We start from the raw sequence: 18,500 nt of genomic DNA on the forward strand, positions 1-18,500 counted from the left end.
CTGTAAAATGGCCCTGAACTAAAATGACTAAAACAATAAAAAATATGAAAAATTTGCTTTGTTTTAATATAAGCTCCAAATATCACTGTATATCTCCCACATAGTAGCGCCTGTGCATAAACTAAAGGAGGTTTTTGTTATTTTGTATGTGATGAACAAAAATCTCTTTCACTTTTGAAAAATTCCTCACCATTATTTCAGAAACTGATTTTGTACTAAACTTGTCATTATGTGCAGCAACTAACCTCAAAACATGCATAACCAAGAATCACTCATTCATTTCTTCTAATCTAGGAACCGGTTACGGGAATGTGATATACCGTTGGAAATATTTTTCCGAGCTTCTTCTGATGGACACACTTGTGACATGTTCTGTGCTGAACATCATGTGCAAAACATCTAACAAAACCAGACATAGTAAGAGCTCATGTTGATCCCTGATGACAGGTTGTGAAGACTGGAACTAACATCGGCTCCAACGGGGATGGTAGCCCCTTGGAGGTGCCAAGAACTACAGATCTCTAGAAAGCAGACAATGCCTCTTCCATTGGGCATGAATGGTCAAACAACTGCAAACCCAAAACAACTCATACCAATCCAAAAACATATACATACTTTAACTTGTACATAAACAAATATTGAAAACTGAAATGCTGCCTCAGACAGCTTATTTATGTACAAATCTAACCCAATTTGCTGCAAAATTGATAGATCAAGTAACATTGTAATGCCATATCAACCAATCAAGTAAATGTGACAAGGATGTTGCTTGGAAGTGCTTCAACCAAGACACAAATGTAAATGTTGGCAGCGATACATGCACATAATGAGTCTGGTTATGTAAAAGACAATCTGACTTATCATTCAAACTGAAAAAAAAAATACTCCATATATGCGATAATAGGATCAAAGAAACCAGACTCTGTTCGCTGCCCTAACTCCTCAACACAGACCGCCAACTGCAAACTATCAATGCAAACATCCACGGGCAGCTCTATTGTTTCTTGTTTTGAAGGAAGGAGAGTTTCCAAGAACTTTTTGGGATCTCGGAATTCTGTTGGAAATAATACTGAGAGGGGGGGTGAATCAGTATTATCAAGTTCTTTTAATAAATCTTCCTTATTTATACTTTGAATTATTTTTGCATGTCAGTACCATAAAATAATGAGCATGAACAAAGAAAACAGATAGTCACACCAAAGAACACCAGATGTAAGGTGGAAACCCAATGTGGGTGAAAACCACTTGCTGCAATATGTCTCTATCTTCTTTCAAATTAGAAACTCCTTTTACAATGGTTTTGTACTGGTGCAGTCCTTTACCAGTACGCAGGCTGCAACCTGCAGAGAGCTACAACTCTCTCTCGTTTTCCAGTCTCTCTTGGAAGGGAGCTACAACCCCCTACATCTTTTCTTTCAAGGATCACTTTTCATAAATTTTCAAACTAGATCCATAAACATCAAGAGATCATCAAGTACAAGTAAATCACCTAATCAACTGCAGTAACCAGATCAACAATAACAGTAAACTAAACCCATAACACCTTATCAACAGAGAAAAGTCAGCCAACAAAAGATCTTAAGACAGATACGCAGTTTTTCTCTCTCTGGTCTGCGAGCGTACGCACTTCACCTTCTGCTCACCTGCGTATACCCGCAGAGACCCTTCTGTCGAACCGCGTACTCACGCACTATTTCTTCAATCACGCTGTGTACTGTTACTGTAGGCACGCACCCACAGATACTATCGTGTTGCGTACTGCTACTGCAGCCACGCACACACAGATGCTATCGCGCCACGTATCCACGCACCTGCGGCTTATGAAGCGCCGCATACTTTCCCTGTGCCCACGCACTTGAACCTCTGTCGCGTTGCGTATGCACGCATTGTGCCTTCTTTTGCTCTGCGTACCCACGCACTTCTCCTTCTTCTGCTCTGCGTACCCACGCACTTGCACTGTTAATCACCTGCGTACCTCTAGTTAGGGCCGAATTGGCAGCCCACCAGTGTGCTACAGATTGTCAGATGCCCAGATCTGATCATGCGCTCGAGAGATCACCCTTCATAGATTCGCTTTCAACTTCACTTTTATATAGATCAAGCTTTTAAAACAATAACTCAATATTTCAGATCTTCAGATATTCAATTTTCAAAAGATGCTTAGCCAAGTGATCTCCTTTGCTTTATATAGGCAAGCTCTTCCTAAAATCATGGATCAATACCATAGATAACCAATACAAGGGGCCCAAAAACATGGGGCTCAATAATAATAATAATATAAAAAAATACCACGGGCCAAAACCATAGAATCAAGAACGGCGGGCTAAATACCACGGGCCAAACATAGGAAACCCCACGTGAACGCGCTTCTCTGCCTTGAAGTAAGTGAACTGGGGGTACGCACCTTCTGAACGGGTGACCTGCGTGTGCGGCCGCAGTCCCTTCACGGCATACCTGCGGGTACGCACCTTTTGAACTGTTCTCCTGCGTACTTCTTAATTTCCAACATTTTGAGAGCCTGATCAGGTGTTGCCATCAAGTACAACATCTGTAACATAGAGCCATACCAGAATCATAATGCCAAAAAATTCATATGATTGGATCTGATCATTTAAATACTGAATCTCCTTTTCAAAATTTTCAACAACTAACTCAAAGAAACTGATTTTAGTTTTAGGAGGAAACTTCGAAGATCTCAAACATTGAAGCAGGGCAATGAAAAATACTTCACCAATTTCAAAATCCACTAACTGATCTCTAACGTCTTTTAAAGCTTCACAAAACACAGGTCTGCCACATACCCTACCATTTTATTTTAGTGCATGAACGGATCAGTGAGCGCTGGAATCTCTAGATTGAGTTGGAGTCGCCAGGTGAATGTTTCAGCCTTCATATGTATCTGATTGCTGTCCACCATCAACAATCAGATCTAACTTGATACATGTATTGGGGCAATTTGCAAATTAGATGTTCCGTTTATAAGACTAGACCGGAGATTGACTGAGGCAGTTTTTATCTACTTGCGCTAATGCAAAGAAAAAGTGTTTCGAAGGCTACCTTGCTAACTTCAGGCTCTGTTTTTAGTCTATAAAAAAAAGAACACTAACAAACAAATAAATGTTTCTTCGCTAGTACGGTCACCACTATGTTAGAGCCTAGATTTGCCTCACGCTGAAAAGACAAGGTTCTAGGTCCACATCAAACCACGCTCAGCCTCATAGCTAGCCCTACGAGGACAGGAGAGGGCTCTCTCCGGGTCAATCTCAGCGAAAGATGATCTATGGTGCTTGAGATGATTGAAATATAAACTAATTTTAGGCTAGGTATGAAGTACAAGGATTTGTTTTGAGTTTTTGGGGGTTTTGTTAGAAAAAGGAAAAGGCAAATTTTGGGTCTGGGGATGAGGCCAGATTTTCGCAGATTTCCGGTCGGGGCAAGGTAGGAAGTAGTTTTAATGCTTGAAATTAAATGAATGGATAGAAAATATTGCTGCGGAGCTGAAAAGGGTGTGAAGGTATCAAGAGTCCTCCTCTAACTGAAGAAAACATTGAGAATTAAACAAAACTACAGGCAGAGCACAACAAACTCATGGATTCTACCTTTGTCACTTAACTTGTTTAATTTAGAAGCAAAGAGAAGGGAAATGGCATACATAAAAAATCAATGAACTTACAATTACATGAAGAAACACACCATCAAAACACAAAGCCACAAGGATCCCAACAAGTGCTGCAAAACCCTGGTCTTTCCTTTTCCAAAATTACAGAAATGAAATGTACAATAGAGTGCCAAGCAATTCCAAGTATCCAACCTTCTACCAAAATCCAACCCCTACACTATGAAATTCATAAAATATATACATTTTCTCATCCTTGTACTAAGGGATTGAGCTCAACCGTTTTCTTCAATATAAAATCAGTTACATTAAACTTGGGCCGAATTTCTGAAAATAGGTGTTGAAGATGACCTTGTATCTCCTAAACCATAGCCCCTGTTACAAAACTGAAAGAGGTTTTTGTAGATAAGGTCATGCTGGAGAAAAACCTCTCTCAAATTTGGGAAATTCGTTTCCAATTGCTCACAATCGGTTACACAAAATCATCTCTAAAACAGAAAATCATTAGAAATTTAAATCTGTGAAACTGAGCTGTAAAGATCTAGTCACATTTCCCAATCCGTGACACGTGAATAAAATGAAAGAGGTTTTTGTTATATGGCTTGTTCTTAACAAAAACCTCCTTGGGTTTTGCAAAATCACTTTCCATCTGCTGTAAAATGGCCCCGCACTAAAATGACTAAAACAGTAAAAAATATGAAAATTTTGCTTTGTTTTAATATAAGCTCCAAATATCCTGTACATAAACTAAAGGAGGTTTTTGTTATTTGGTATGTGATGAACAAAAATCTCTTTCCCTTTTGAAAAATTCCTCACCATTATTTCAGAAACTGATTTTGTACTAAACTTGTCATTGTGTGCAGCAACTGACCTCAAAACATGCATAACCAAGAATCACTCATTCATTTCTTCTAATCCAGGAACCGGTTACGGGAGTGTGATATACCATTGGAAAGATTTTTCCGAGCTTCTTCTGATGGACACACTTGTGACATGTTTTGTGCTGAACATCATGTGCAAAAAATCTAACGAAACCAAACATAGTAAGAGCTCATGTTGATCCCTGATGACAGGTTGTGAAGACTGGAACTAACACCTCTAACTCTCTATCAACCCACAATTTCTCCTTAAACCTTGATGTAATAATATTTTTAATATAATCCTTATTTGGGAAAATGATCTCCTCCTTTATCTTGCAATGGTCTAGCCAAGACTAGACATCCTTATGTCATCTCATCCTAAGTCGAAGGTGGTAGTTTGGGCTAAAGTTAGAAGCAATTTTAGGAAAGCTCTAATCCTCCATGTTGTTTAATTTTTTTCTTATACATAAGATACCTAGTAATAGCCATGATTTTAGTGGGTTAAAGGCTTGCTTCAATCAAGAGGATAGGATGGGGGTAATTACTTGAACCTTGAGTTCATAAGTTATAAATTAATTTTGGCTTTGTTCTATATTCCTCCATGACTCTCTTAAAATACGACAACCACAAACCTAACATCCATATAAAATAACAAAAGTGGCAAGAGTCTCAAAGGATTTTTTTTTTAATCCCATATCCAGAAATAGGTTGAATTACAATTATTTCAAGCCCATAATAAGCTTCACATCGTTTGTTCATCCTTTTCTCAATTCTATAGTTATTGTTGAGATTGTGATGGATATCAATTCAAATTATTTGTATGAAGGAAATTCCTCCTAGTTTTTTTTTCATATATAAAAGTATTATATGTAATAGTTTTGGATTTAATTATCATGACTTGTGTTTTCTTTCTATAATTTTATTTCTAGAAAAAAATCAAATTTTTAGGTGCTAGTTTGAAAAAATTTGTAATTTCAATACGACTATAAATATACAAATGTGTTACTTATAACATCATGATTCAATTCAGAGTTTGCTTCCATGATTTCAATTTATAATGATATCAATTGCCAAGGCCAAAATTTTAAGCAAGTTATGATGCTAACCTCAAAGATAAAATAGATATTACTGCTAACACCACTTGTAGTTTTAGGGGTTGATTTAAAGGCTTTTGTTTGTAATGGTATTGGTTGTCAAGATCAAAATTTAAAATAATCCATAATTTTCACCTTGAAAATTAAAAAATAAGAAAAGGTAGTAATGTCGTGAACACCATTTTTTGTTTCGAGGGTTATTTTTAAAGTTTTTATATGTAATTGTACATATGATAATTACAAAATTTTGTAATTTTAACGTTGAAAAAAAATAAAAAGCAATTGATAGCACCATTTTTTAAAATGGAGGTACCAATTGTCCCTAAACACAACCTCCAAACAGACAAGAACTCTGGAGAGTTTTCGTTAAATTGGTAACTATGTTTATTTTGATTTAGTTACGAAGACTGTTAAATGTTATGTTTAAAGGATTATTGTCTTGCATAAGTGGATGAGATTACAAGTGAACTCCACATTAGATTTGCATATTGTTATTATTAGTACACACAAGTTATGTGTGTGTTAGATACATACATACATTATGTGTGTACAATAGCATCGTTACAATATAATTAGCTATTGTAATATTGTTATTAGTGGTTAGTGTATGGTGGTTGTAACAAAAGTAAAATTGTATTTTTATATTTTACTTCATTTTTATTTATTATATTTTATTTTAATATTTATTTATTTTTTAATAATAAAGGAAATAAGATTTTATTTTGAATTTTTGAATTTGATTTGCATTTAGTAGGACTTGTATTTGCCAACCTATATAAATGAATTTTATTTAATTTATTTGATAATATGTTGATGGGCCTCCAAAACAACTAATTGTATGGCTCAGTAATCCACTCTTAAGCACATAAAAACTATGTTTAAACCCACTTTTTACACTTAATTATACATTTTCTTAGCTTAATGGGTTCTTAGAAGAGTTTAATGTCATTTTCATATTTTATGTACCTTAAGTTGTTTATTGTGCAAGATTTGAGGAGATATTGAGCATATTCTAAGAAATCTCGAACTAGAGATATTTTTGGGACTTGTTCCCTATAGCAAGAAGGCCTAAACTTGATTGGCTCAAGGCATTTAATGCCCCTTGTTGTTGTTGTGAGGTGGACTAGGAGCAATATATTATTTTCTAGGAATTTTTGGAAGGAAATGCATCCCTCTTCTCAAGAATATTGCTCCCCACTCTATATATAAATAATAGGATTTAGCAGCCTAGTAAGAGATAGAAAGTAAATGGAAGAATAGAAAGAAATCTCAATTTTTTTTGTAGTCTCAAGTAATTTTTGCAGTCTTGTAATGTAACAATAGTTTCTTCTTTAATGGAAGTAGTGTTTTATTCCATCTCTTAGCTTGGTTCCTCCTTTAAGGACTCTGAGCATCCTTGGGCTAGGTCCACCCCAGGAGCTTCACAGCCCTCCTATCCTTTTCTTAGTGTTATGCTTTGCATTTGTTTATTTTCCAGCATTTCTAAAAGTTATCTCTTCATGGTTCTTATGCATGGTTAAGTAGAAGATTTTATGAAACAATTCTTTCTTATATGTTATTTATGCAATTGTTAGCAATTGTAGCACATATAATGCAATTTCAAATCCTCTTTCATTTTATTTCTCTTTCTATCATAGATTTTGGTGTTCACTATTTTGTTGCCTAACTAGTTTTACAACTATAAGAAACACAAAATGATGGATTTCTTTAGGATAAGCTTGAACCAAGTTTCCTTGAGCTTCGATTAGTTGAATGTTGTCACTTTCTAACATTTCCACATCTTTTCTTCATCTAAGTCTCACATTCTATCTAGTTTTCATGCTCGTTGGACTATCTCCTGTAGCAAAATAGAGACTCCTATAGCAGCATGTAACCAACTCTCTTTTCTCACTCAACTTCGCAACAAACGCATGGTTTTACCTCTTTGTGTTAATTTGGAAACTCAGTGACAAATTCCAACCATGGGATTAGATTCCTCTTTTCGAGAGCGCAAATTTTGACTACTAAAGCACTTAATTTGGACAAGGGAAAGTGTACTTGTGAAGAAAAGCCTACATATGCACATTTGGATAGGTCGACCCTAACAGGAAATTGGTGACCCTTGGAAGCCTATTAATACAAGTGACCTCAAGCTCATTTGGACATCACCAAGCATCATCTTCTTCTTTTCTTCGTTTATTAGTCTGCATAGGTCTGAGGTTGGGTCATGGAAAGTGGTTCGTACAGGTCCGAAAATACAGTGTCTGAAGCTTGCACGTGTTCTCTGGTATTCCCAATGTTCAAGCCCAACATGATGGAGTATATCCAAGTTGTGCCAATGGAAAGAAGACAAGGGGACCATTCCCCTCTAGCAAGAACAAGACAAATGACATCCTCCACCTCATTCATTTTGACATATGTGGCCTGATGCCCATACATTATATTTGTGGTCATCTCTACTACATCACCTTCATTGTTGACTTCTTAAGAAGGCATGGATATATTATTTGAAGCACAAGGATGAAGCCTTCGAAATGTTCAAAGAGTTCAACTCTTTGTTCGAAAATAAAACAGGGAAGAAAATTAAGATCTTCAGGGATGACAATGGTGGAGAGTACATTTCAAAGGAGTTCATTGATTTTTGCAAGAAGGAAAGTATCAAGAAAGATACTATTGTGCCCTATTCTCCCAAACAAAATGGACTAGCTGAAAGAAAGAACAGGTCTATTGTAGAATTCACTTTTTCCATGCTCCATGATCAAAAGTTGTCGAATTTCCTTTGGGGAGAAGTAACGAATGTTATCGTATATGTTCAAAATAGGGTGCCTCATCAAGCATTGGACAACAAGACCCCCGAAGAACTATTCACAGGTGTCAAGCTTGATGTTGGAAATCTCTATATCTTTGGTTGCCCCGTATATTTTCATTTGTCGAAGCACAAAAGAAACAAGTTGGAAGCCACGCTAAGAAAATGTATGTTGGTTGGGTATTATGAGAATTCTAAAGCATTTATAATATATATTTCTGGTGAAAGGAAGGTGTAGATTAGTGGGGATGTAACATTCAATGGAGATATTTCCCTTGGGAAAGAAATGGACCTTCCTCTGCCTCCTCTTGAGAAGTGGAATGCAGATATGGATATTTTATATCGTCCTTTTGTGCCTAAATCCAAGACAAACATTGTTGACGATCCCATGGAACCCATGGATCCTTTAGATCCTCCTTCATGTGATCCTCCTACCAGGAATAGATCACTTTAGCTTTGTGACACATTACAGGATGATGAGAGATGCATTCCCATTCAAAGATCATTTAGAGAAAGCAAGAAGCCATGTAGGTACCAGGGATATGTTGTAACCATGAGCACTATGATTCAATTTGAACCTCACACCTTTGAAGAAGCACTGAAAGAAGATGTTTGGAAGGATTCTATGGCCGAAGAATATGAATCAATAATGAAGAATGGCATATGGGATGTTGTACCGAGACTGAAGGAAAAATCTGTGGTGACTTCGAAGTGGATATTCAAGATCAAACATGGAGTTGATGGTAGCATTGAGAAATATAAAGCAAGGTTTGTGGCTTGAGGATTCTCCCAAAAAGAGGGAGAAGATTATGATGATATATTTGCACCTGTAGCTTGATATACAACCATTCGTTCAATATTTTCTCTTGTCGTGGTTCAAGGATGGACCCTTCATCAAATGGATGTGAAGAAAACATTCCTCCATGGCATGTTATAGGAAGAAGTTTACGTTAAGAAACCACAAGGATTTGAAGTAGAGGATCACAAGACACATGTTTTCAGGTTGAAGAAAGAATTGTATGGTTTGAAGCAAGCCCCCAGAGCATGGTACACCCGCATAGAAGCAATGTTGATCCCAACCTTGACTTCAAGGTAGTACAAGGTCTGTCGTTGATTTTGGTTTTATATGTTGACGATCTATTATTGATAGGTAGCTAGCCCCTAATGGTTGATGTAAGAGGGATTTATCCTTTGAATTCGAGATGAAGGACCTTGGACCCATGCACTACTTTCTAGGCCTTGAGGTGTGGCAAATGTTGAGAAATCAATTCTAGTAGTAATCAAGGTTTGATTTCTTCTTCTTCGTAATTAATTTTGAATTATGTTGCCTTCTTTTACTTCTTTATTATGTTATGTTTCATCAAGCAATTGTCAATTTATGTGTATATGAAGATCACAAGAACAAGAGACACAACATGTGGGGAGACAAATAGGGAAAAGCCCTTATAAGGGGAAAACCCAATCAAAACCCTTCCTTCAGTAGATTCAAAGATAATATGAGATAGTCCAAGACTTTTTGACCTAGAGACAAACTTCCTCCAATCACCAAGTCGAGCCTTCCTTCTTCTCCAATTGTTAGTCTTCCACCAGCAGCTTCGACCTAGAGTTTCGACCTTGCAGCAGTAGAATTTTTTCCTCCCCAACAATAAAAATTCAACCCAGCAATAGAACTTCGACCTAGAGTAGAATTTAGAATTTCGACCCCAGCAATTGCCTAGTGACTTCGCACATGTGAGAGAAAAATAGCCCAAAACTTTGATTTTGTCTTCTCTTGCAATCTTCTTCCTTCTCTTAGCAACTTCGCACTTGTTTTTCCTCTCTTTCTTGTGTATCGAACTTGTTGAGTGAGTGATTCAAATGGATCAAACTGCCTCTCTATATATATCCTTTTCTATGGGTTGACTTTCCCTAATGTAGGCCGACTTCATGATGTTAGGGACGACTTGGTGTGGAGGTGTCAAATGACCTATTTCACTCAAAAATAATTCTTTTTACATGATACAAAAGTCCAAGAAGGGTCTAATAAAATTGACAATGACAATTGACTCAATATAAAACCTAGAAGCCTACAATGGAGGCTTTTACCTAAAAATTATGATCCAAGCATGAAACCCATGCTTTAATAAGTCATAATAAAATTTATTTTACAAATAAATTACATTATACAATTACGAAGACTAAACTTAGTTACATTCTTCAATAGTAAAGGCCTGGTGAGATTTTCCTTTCATAAGGAAAATATGTTTTGAAGTTGTTGGGGAGGTTTGGAATGACAAAATGCAACTCGTTGCCCACATCGATGGAAATGAATTTCAAGAATTATGTGGAGAAGCTAAAGGACATGATTTGGCGAATACATCCAAGTATAGAAAGTCGATTGGGGCTATGTTGTTCTTAGTGAACACTCGTCCAGACATATGTTATGCAATGAACATGTTGAGTCAATTCATGATCAAGCCTCTCCATGCACATTGGATCACTTCCAAACACATTTTGAGATATTTCTATGGGACGATCACCCTTGGTCTGAGATATTTTGTTGGAGATGTTCAACATCATGGATATACCGATGTTGACTAGGCAGGAAATGTTTTCGACAAGAAGAGTATGCCTAGATGTTGTTTTAGCCTTGGATCTGCCATGATATCTCGGATGAGCATGAAGCAGAAGTCTGTAGCATTGAGTACCGTTAAGGCAGACTATGTTGTCGCTAGCATGGCTAGCTGTGAAGCAGTTTGGTTAAGGAAGCTCTTTGCAGAGTTATTCGAGTAGGTCCTAGATATTACAATGATATATTTTGACAACAAGAGTGGGATCCATCTGGCAGAGAATCATTTATTTCATCACAAGTCCAAGAACATAGAGATTTGATATCATTTCATTCGATAAATGGTGCAGAGAGGAGCCATTAGACTTCATCATATATCGATAGATGAGAAGATTGCAGATATTCTCACCAAGGCTTTGCTGAAAGGGAAGTTCTTGGTCTTGAGAGAGAAGCTTAGACTACTGGATGTGACCCGCCTAATAAGGGGCATCAATGATCAAGAACATTGAGATGTCTCTTCCTACCTGTTTGAGCTCCGAGGGTGAGAAATTGAGATGGAGGTCTCCTAGGGTTGAGGGATCTCTGGATAATAGGTTTGTAGATGTTGCTCCCTTATCTATTACCCATAGGGATGGAGATGTTGCTCCCCTATCTTTGTCTTTGCAGAGTATACCCCAATTGGCATCATACCTACAATTTGGGCTTGTTGGAATTATCACCCCCCGTTTTGCCAACGAGTTGAGAGTGTACTTGGGGGTGTACAACCGAAGCTAATCATGATGCAAGTGTTCTACCACATGACTCTTGAGGGTAATTGTTGGGAAGATCAGTGGGGAATAGGATGGGTTGATATGTGCTCCCCTATATCACTTATTTATCAATATGGGGTTGAAGATGTTTAGCTCTCCCATGAGATTTAGGGTTGAGATGTGCTCCCCGGTGTAGATTCAGGTGTTGAGGTGCTCCATGATATTGTTTCAGACTGAGTTGTGATCTTCGATGTTATATAGGATGGTAGCTACCGCTCCCCTATGATTATTCTTCTTTAGATTCGAGAATGTTTCAACAAATAGAGTTGAGTAGATATGGGACATGATATGATGATAGGATACATATGATTATTACATGATGTAGTTGGAATTTTTCCCTAGCTGAAAGGGAGTGTTAATTTGGTAGCCCAGTGACAAATTCCAACCATGGTACTAGATTCCTCTTTTCGATAAGACCAATTTTGACTATTTAAGTGCTCAATTTTGACAAGGGAAAGTGTACTTATGAAGAAAATTCCACATATGCACGTTTGGATAGGTTGGCCCTAATTGGTCACGCTTGGAAGCCTATAAATACAAGTGACCTCAAGCTTATTTGCACATCACCAAGCATCATCTTCTTCTCTTCTTCATTGATTGGTTCACACATGCCTGAGGCTGGGTCAAGGAAAGTGGTTTGTACAGGTCCAAAAATATAGGGTTTGAAGCTCGCACATGTTCTATGGTTTTTATGTCACAACCGTAGGCACGTTCAAGGAAATTTTCGATTGTAACCGTAGGTTTGCAAGCTCAAGGGTGTGGTTGGAAGCTCTTAGCCGTACACATCCTTCTTCCTCCATGTGGTGGGGCTCTAGAGCTAAAATTTGACATTTGACCGCAGTTGACCACATACATGAAAAGTTGTCTCTGATATATATCTATTTTGGGAACCTATTTCTGAATATTGTTGGGATAATTATGTTGGATGATTTTGTATTGGGCTCATTGTACTCTTTGCCAAAAAAATTATGGCAATCGAATAGAAGAATATTTTTTTAAAAGGTTTTCCCCCTTGTGGGGTTTTTCCCTGGTCTTTGAGAAAATCTGGTGTCTCTTGTTGATGTGTTGATTGTCTTCTTTGTCATTGCATTTATTCTTCTCTCTTCAATTACTGTTGATGATTGGAAATATTAATTGTTATTGAAAATATTTTTAATTTAAGAATTGAATTGGGCTATAGTAATTGAAACAACATAGAGTAGTGTGAAATTTACCACTTTGATGATTAACAATACCTCCGGTACATTCATAATGAAACTTGGAAGTATAGAGACCTCATATATGCCCTTGTATGAATACTACTTGTCCCTGCAAGTTAGGGTTTTGATTTGCAATATTTTACTCAGTAAGTGTGTTTTTCCACTTATTGCAGATAGCATAGAACTGTGTGTAATTCAACGAGTGTGCTTTCTTTCATCGCAAATAGCATAGATGTGTGTGAAATTCAACAAGTGTGCTTCCTTTCATTGCAAATAGCTTAGATATATGTGTCATTTCCTTTTAAGCAAGTCATTTCCTGCAAATATATTTTTCATGTAGCATAGCTTAGTAAGCTTGGTCCCTGTGTATCTAACCTTCATTCCAATTCTTCGCACTTACATAAATATCAACAAGAGAATGAGATAGTGAATATTGTACATATAGTTCCAACCCCTCTTAGGTTTGTACGAACCCAAAGTTGATAATTAAAGTTGAGACCCTTGGTAGTTGCAGCGTTGTTGTTGCATACTGAGGGCCATCACTTTTTGGCACCATTTCCAAAGAGGTGTCAAAATATGTATTTCCTTTCTCCTTAGTTGATTTACTCTTTCTTACATTTTTTCTTCTGCAAAAAGAAAAAAACAAAACAAAACACATCGGTGTCTATTCATAAAATACAATTTTTTTTCAAATTTTCTTTCTTTTGTGCCTCTAAAATTAGAGACGAGACAGGAAATTTTCTAACAAAAACCCCCACTTCCACTAGCAGCCATCCCTTTTTAGCTCACTGTGAGCCTTCCTCCTTATCCACAGGGACCTTTGAGGCCCTTTTTGGTGAGCAAGAAAGAATATTTGAGAAGCTTGCAAAAGGAGAAAACCCTTCACACCCCACCAATACTATGGTTGGAGATAAACAATCCGAAGTGTTTACATTTCCGATTAGAGAAATGGATGGAGAAGAAAGAGTGAAAAAAATTGACATATGTGCTCCAACACTTCTATGGTTTCATCACATAAGATACTAACACTTTCATGTTGGAGTTTGTTGTTGTATGCAAGACTTATGATTACACCACTAATGAGCAAAAGCTCAAGTTGTTTCCTTCCACCCTAAAGAATGCAACCCTATGATGGTTCATGCCTTAAAGGAAATAGCATTGCCACCTTGAATCAAATGAAACAAGATTTCAACAAAACATATCAAGATTACTATAGAGCAAGGGATACTAGAGATGAAATATTTAGAATGATTCAAGGAGAAAATGAGTCTCTAGAAGACTATGAGGAGAGATTCCAACTAAGTTATAGAAGGGAACATAATTTCACTCTAGACCCAAACTCCTTAAAATTAGTACTATTGAGGGGAGTCAGAGAAGATCTAATGGAAACCCTCAACTTGTTGGCTAATGGAGATATCTACGAACTCACTTATAATGATATTAAAAAGGTATTCAAAAACCATTTGTGATTCCTCCTCCTTACTTACTAAAAATACAATAGGAGGGATGCTAGAAGACATGAAAATTGATGTATTGCATACATTTGCTATGTATATGGATATTTTTCATATCAAAAGAAAATAAGAGGAAGCAGAAAAGGCATTGGCCATATTTTGCCCCCAATGCACTAAAATATACCCTAGAAATGGATGTCCTTTGAATCTCAAAGAAGTCTACTCTATATGCGAATAAAATCATTCCACTGATGAGTGTCCATCTTTGCAAAGTTTGAAGGTTGTGTACCAATGAGTAGAAGGGAGCATGGAGTAGTTGTTCTTTTCCAACTAGAAAAGAGCACAAGCTCCAAGTTAATTCCAACAAGGTATGAACTTCCCTTCTTATTTCAATACTAATCATAATACTCACTATTAGCCTTGGTGCCCTTTTAATCCTTCACCCATGACTATTCCCACTCCTTGGAGATATCCTCCTCAATTTTTTGTTCCTCCCTTCCAACCATATTCCAATCAACCTCCTCAATGGGGTAATCCATCATGAGGATGGAGGCCTCAAGTGTCCCAACCACCTACTATGATGCCTCCCCATCACTAACAACAAGTATCACAAAATGTTCCTCCAAAAACAACCCCAAATGCCTACTCAACCAAATCCCAATCTCAATAATAAGCAAGCTCAACTAGTCTACAATGGAGAGACTGCTTACCAAACTTATGTTGTAGAAATCTAGGAAATCAACCTTAGGTCAGGAAAGGTTCTCCTATATTTCCATCCACCTTCTCCAAAGGAAGATCCTGAGAAGGAGGATATTGTTCCTCAAGTCACTCATAAGGAACCCCCTATCCTGAAAGGTTGATAAACCAAAAATCTCACACCCAAGAAGAAGAAGAACTTTGGGGAGAATTGAAGAATCTGTGTCAAAATTTGTCTCCTCCAAGCCATCAAATATGTTCCCATCTATAACAATTTCATTAAGGAAGAATGCGTTAGAAGGATAGGAAATAAAATAATGGATTCCCCTACTATCAATTTCATCAAGAAACTAGCCGATCTAATGCTTGGAAGAGTAATCATCCCCAAGTATCTAGATATTGGAAGCCCAGTAGTATATGTGCACATAAATGACATTATAGTTCCAAACACTCTCATTGAACTGGGAGTTGCAATCAATGTCATGACCAAGGAAACCATGTTTAAACTTAACCTCCAAGAGTCACTGAGAAAGACCATTATTGTGATGCAACTTGTTGAAAAATCCACAGTAGTGCAAGAAGGAATAATCAAAGATGTAACGGTCTTTATAGAATCCTGGGATTATCCCACATGCTTCCTTGTCCTCCAACCCAAAACCAAGTTTAGTGGTTATCCACTAATGTTAGAAGATCATGATTAGCTATTGTATGCATATATCAGTTGTAGGGTTGGAAACATGACAATCGCCAATGGGAAATCCTAAAAATAGCTTGCATTATATCCCCCAACTCAACATCTTCTTCAGGATGACTTTCCTACATGGGTAGAAGAAGAAGAAGAAGAGGATTCTTGCATCTCATCATCCTACCATGTGTGTATAATAGAAACCATCCTTAGCAGCATGCAGGCTTATGAAGATTGTTTAATTGATAATTTTCTGCAAAAACAATATCTTGTCACTATGAATATTGATGGGATAAAAGAAGGTTCATCCCTAGGGCATCCTAGTTGTTCCCAAAATAGCCTATGTGTTGGGTTGTGTTATATTCTTTCCACGTAGTTAACAGGGGGTTTGAGGGGCACCCATAACTCCACTTTATGGGGTCCGAGGCAGCGCCACGGAAAATTTTGGTTTTGGACCCTATGTTAGGTTGGGCGGACCCACCTATGGTTTTGTGCATGATTTTCGCACATGTTTTTTGGACGCGATGGTTTTCGGTCCATGGTCTTGGATGCTTCGGCATGTATAAATATGTATTGTAACATTGAAAGGAACATAATGAAAAAAATCAAGCTGGTAGTCCCGGTTTTGGGATCCAAGGGAAAATCTCTGTGTATATGTGTTTTATGTGTTCTGCTCTCGCATTATTTATTTTCTATGTTTTAGAATTCGTATGCAGGTAATTTCTGTACGGGGTTAAAACCTACATTTGGTATCAGAGCAGATTTGGCTTCAAGGGGACACCTTTGTTACTGAGGGGTTGCGCTCGGGCCTGCGGTAGAACATGTTCAGTGGGAGATCTGCGAGATCGATTCTGGTGGTGAAAGAAGAGGGCGAGTAGTGGAAAGATAGAGATCGAGAAATTTAATAGTCAGAGTTTTGAGTTGTGGAAACTCAAGATGGAGGATCTGTTGGTGGATAAAGATCAGTGGAACGCGGTAGATTCGGGTACTAAATCAACAGGAGTGTCCGATGAAGAATGGAAGAAGTTGGATCGTAAGGCAAAGAGCACAATATGATTGTGTGTCTCGGATTCAATATTGCTGAATGTATCAGGGGAAGCTACGGCGAAGGCTTTGTGGGACAAGTTAGGGACTTTGTACCAATCTAAGTCTCTGGTGAATAAACTGTTCCTGCGGAAAAAGTTGTATAACCTGAGGATGAAAGATGGAGACTCGGTGACAGAGCTTCTGAACGCATTTAATACTGTGGTAAGTCAGTTAGAATCTGTTGATACTAAAATTTCAGATGAAGATTAGTGCATCAGTTTGTTGTGTTCTCTACTGGATTCGTGGGATAGTTTTACTGGATTCGTGGGATAGTCTGGTTATTGCAATAGGTAGCAATGCAACTGCCTTGCAGTTTGATGAAATAGTCTCATCCTTGCTGACGAAGGAGATGAGACGGAAAAATATGGAGAGCCAGAATGGTGATGCCTTGTCTGTACGAGGACAGTCCCAGAATAGAAACAAAAATAAGTCATCGAGTGGGAGATCTAAATCTAGAGGGAGATCTAAATCTCCAAGAAAACCTGTAAAGGTGGTGTGCTAGAAATGCGGAAAGGAAGGCCACTACAAAAGGGATTGTAAATCTAAAGCTTCTGATAAAGGAAAGGGATTTGATGATGCTCCTTCTGCAAAGGTGAAAACCACCTCAGATGAAGGTGGGGATGTGTACTTGGCTTCTTCAAGTACACATGTAGATCATGAGGCATGGTTGATTGACTCAGGTGCATCCTTTCACTTCACTCCCCATAGAGAGTGGTTCTGTGAGTATGAGAAATATGATGGTGGTCATGTCTTCTTGGGGGATGATAGGAAGGCTAGAATCGTTGGTCGCGGAAAAGTAAAGTTGAAGTTGCAAGGTGGAAGGGTTAGAACGCTTCCAGGTGTTCTACATATTCCTGCATTAGTTAGAAATCTGATTTCTGTTAGCAAGCCGGATGATGTAGGTGTATAAACAGTGTTCGAGAAGGATACTTGCAAGATGGTTCGGGGAGCACTGGTATTGATGCGGGGAGTTCGGATTGGAACTCTGTACAAGCTGCAAAGTAGCATTGTTATTGATGGGTGCAATAGTTTTTTGGTTCCTGAAAGTGGAGCAGAAAATCTAGTGGTCTCTGGAGAGAAGACCATGTTGTGGCATCAAAGGCTTGGACATATTGGAGAAAAGAGCCTTCGGATACTTCATGGTAAAGGTATGGTAGAAAGTATGAGTAATAGCTCTCTGGATTTCGATTTCTGTGAAAATTGTGTATATGGGAAGCAAAATCGGGTGAGTTTCCCCTCTTGTAGTAAGAGGGCAAAACAGATATTAGAGCTTGTGCACAATGATGTGTTTGGACCTATGAAGGTTCCATCACTGGGTAAGTTTGTGTACTATGTATCATTTATAGATGACTTCTCAAGGAATACATGGATATATTGTTGGAAATAATACTGAGAGGGGGGATGAATCAGTATTATCTAATCAATAAAACATTTTCATTTCCATACTTAGATACATATACGCTACTTTAGTTAAGTGAACCCGCGTGTATACGCAACTGTGTCTAATGAAACTAACGTATATCCAGAATACTTATGATTCAGTTAATCCATTAAATGTTGATCTTTAGTTAGTGCATCAGAACTTTATTAACCACATGAACAACAAGCAAGTGCAATAAAATAGATCATCACACACAAGAAGCACACATGAACATCATGATATAAGGT

The sequence above is a fragment of the Pinus tabuliformis genome, chromosome 3_1 (assembly GCF_031772625.1).
Source record: "Pinus tabuliformis cultivar Carrire ecotype Pingquan chromosome 3_1, CPIR1, whole genome shotgun sequence".
In the NCBI taxonomy this organism is placed as follows: domain Eukaryota; kingdom Viridiplantae; phylum Streptophyta; class Pinopsida; order Pinales; family Pinaceae; genus Pinus; species Pinus tabuliformis.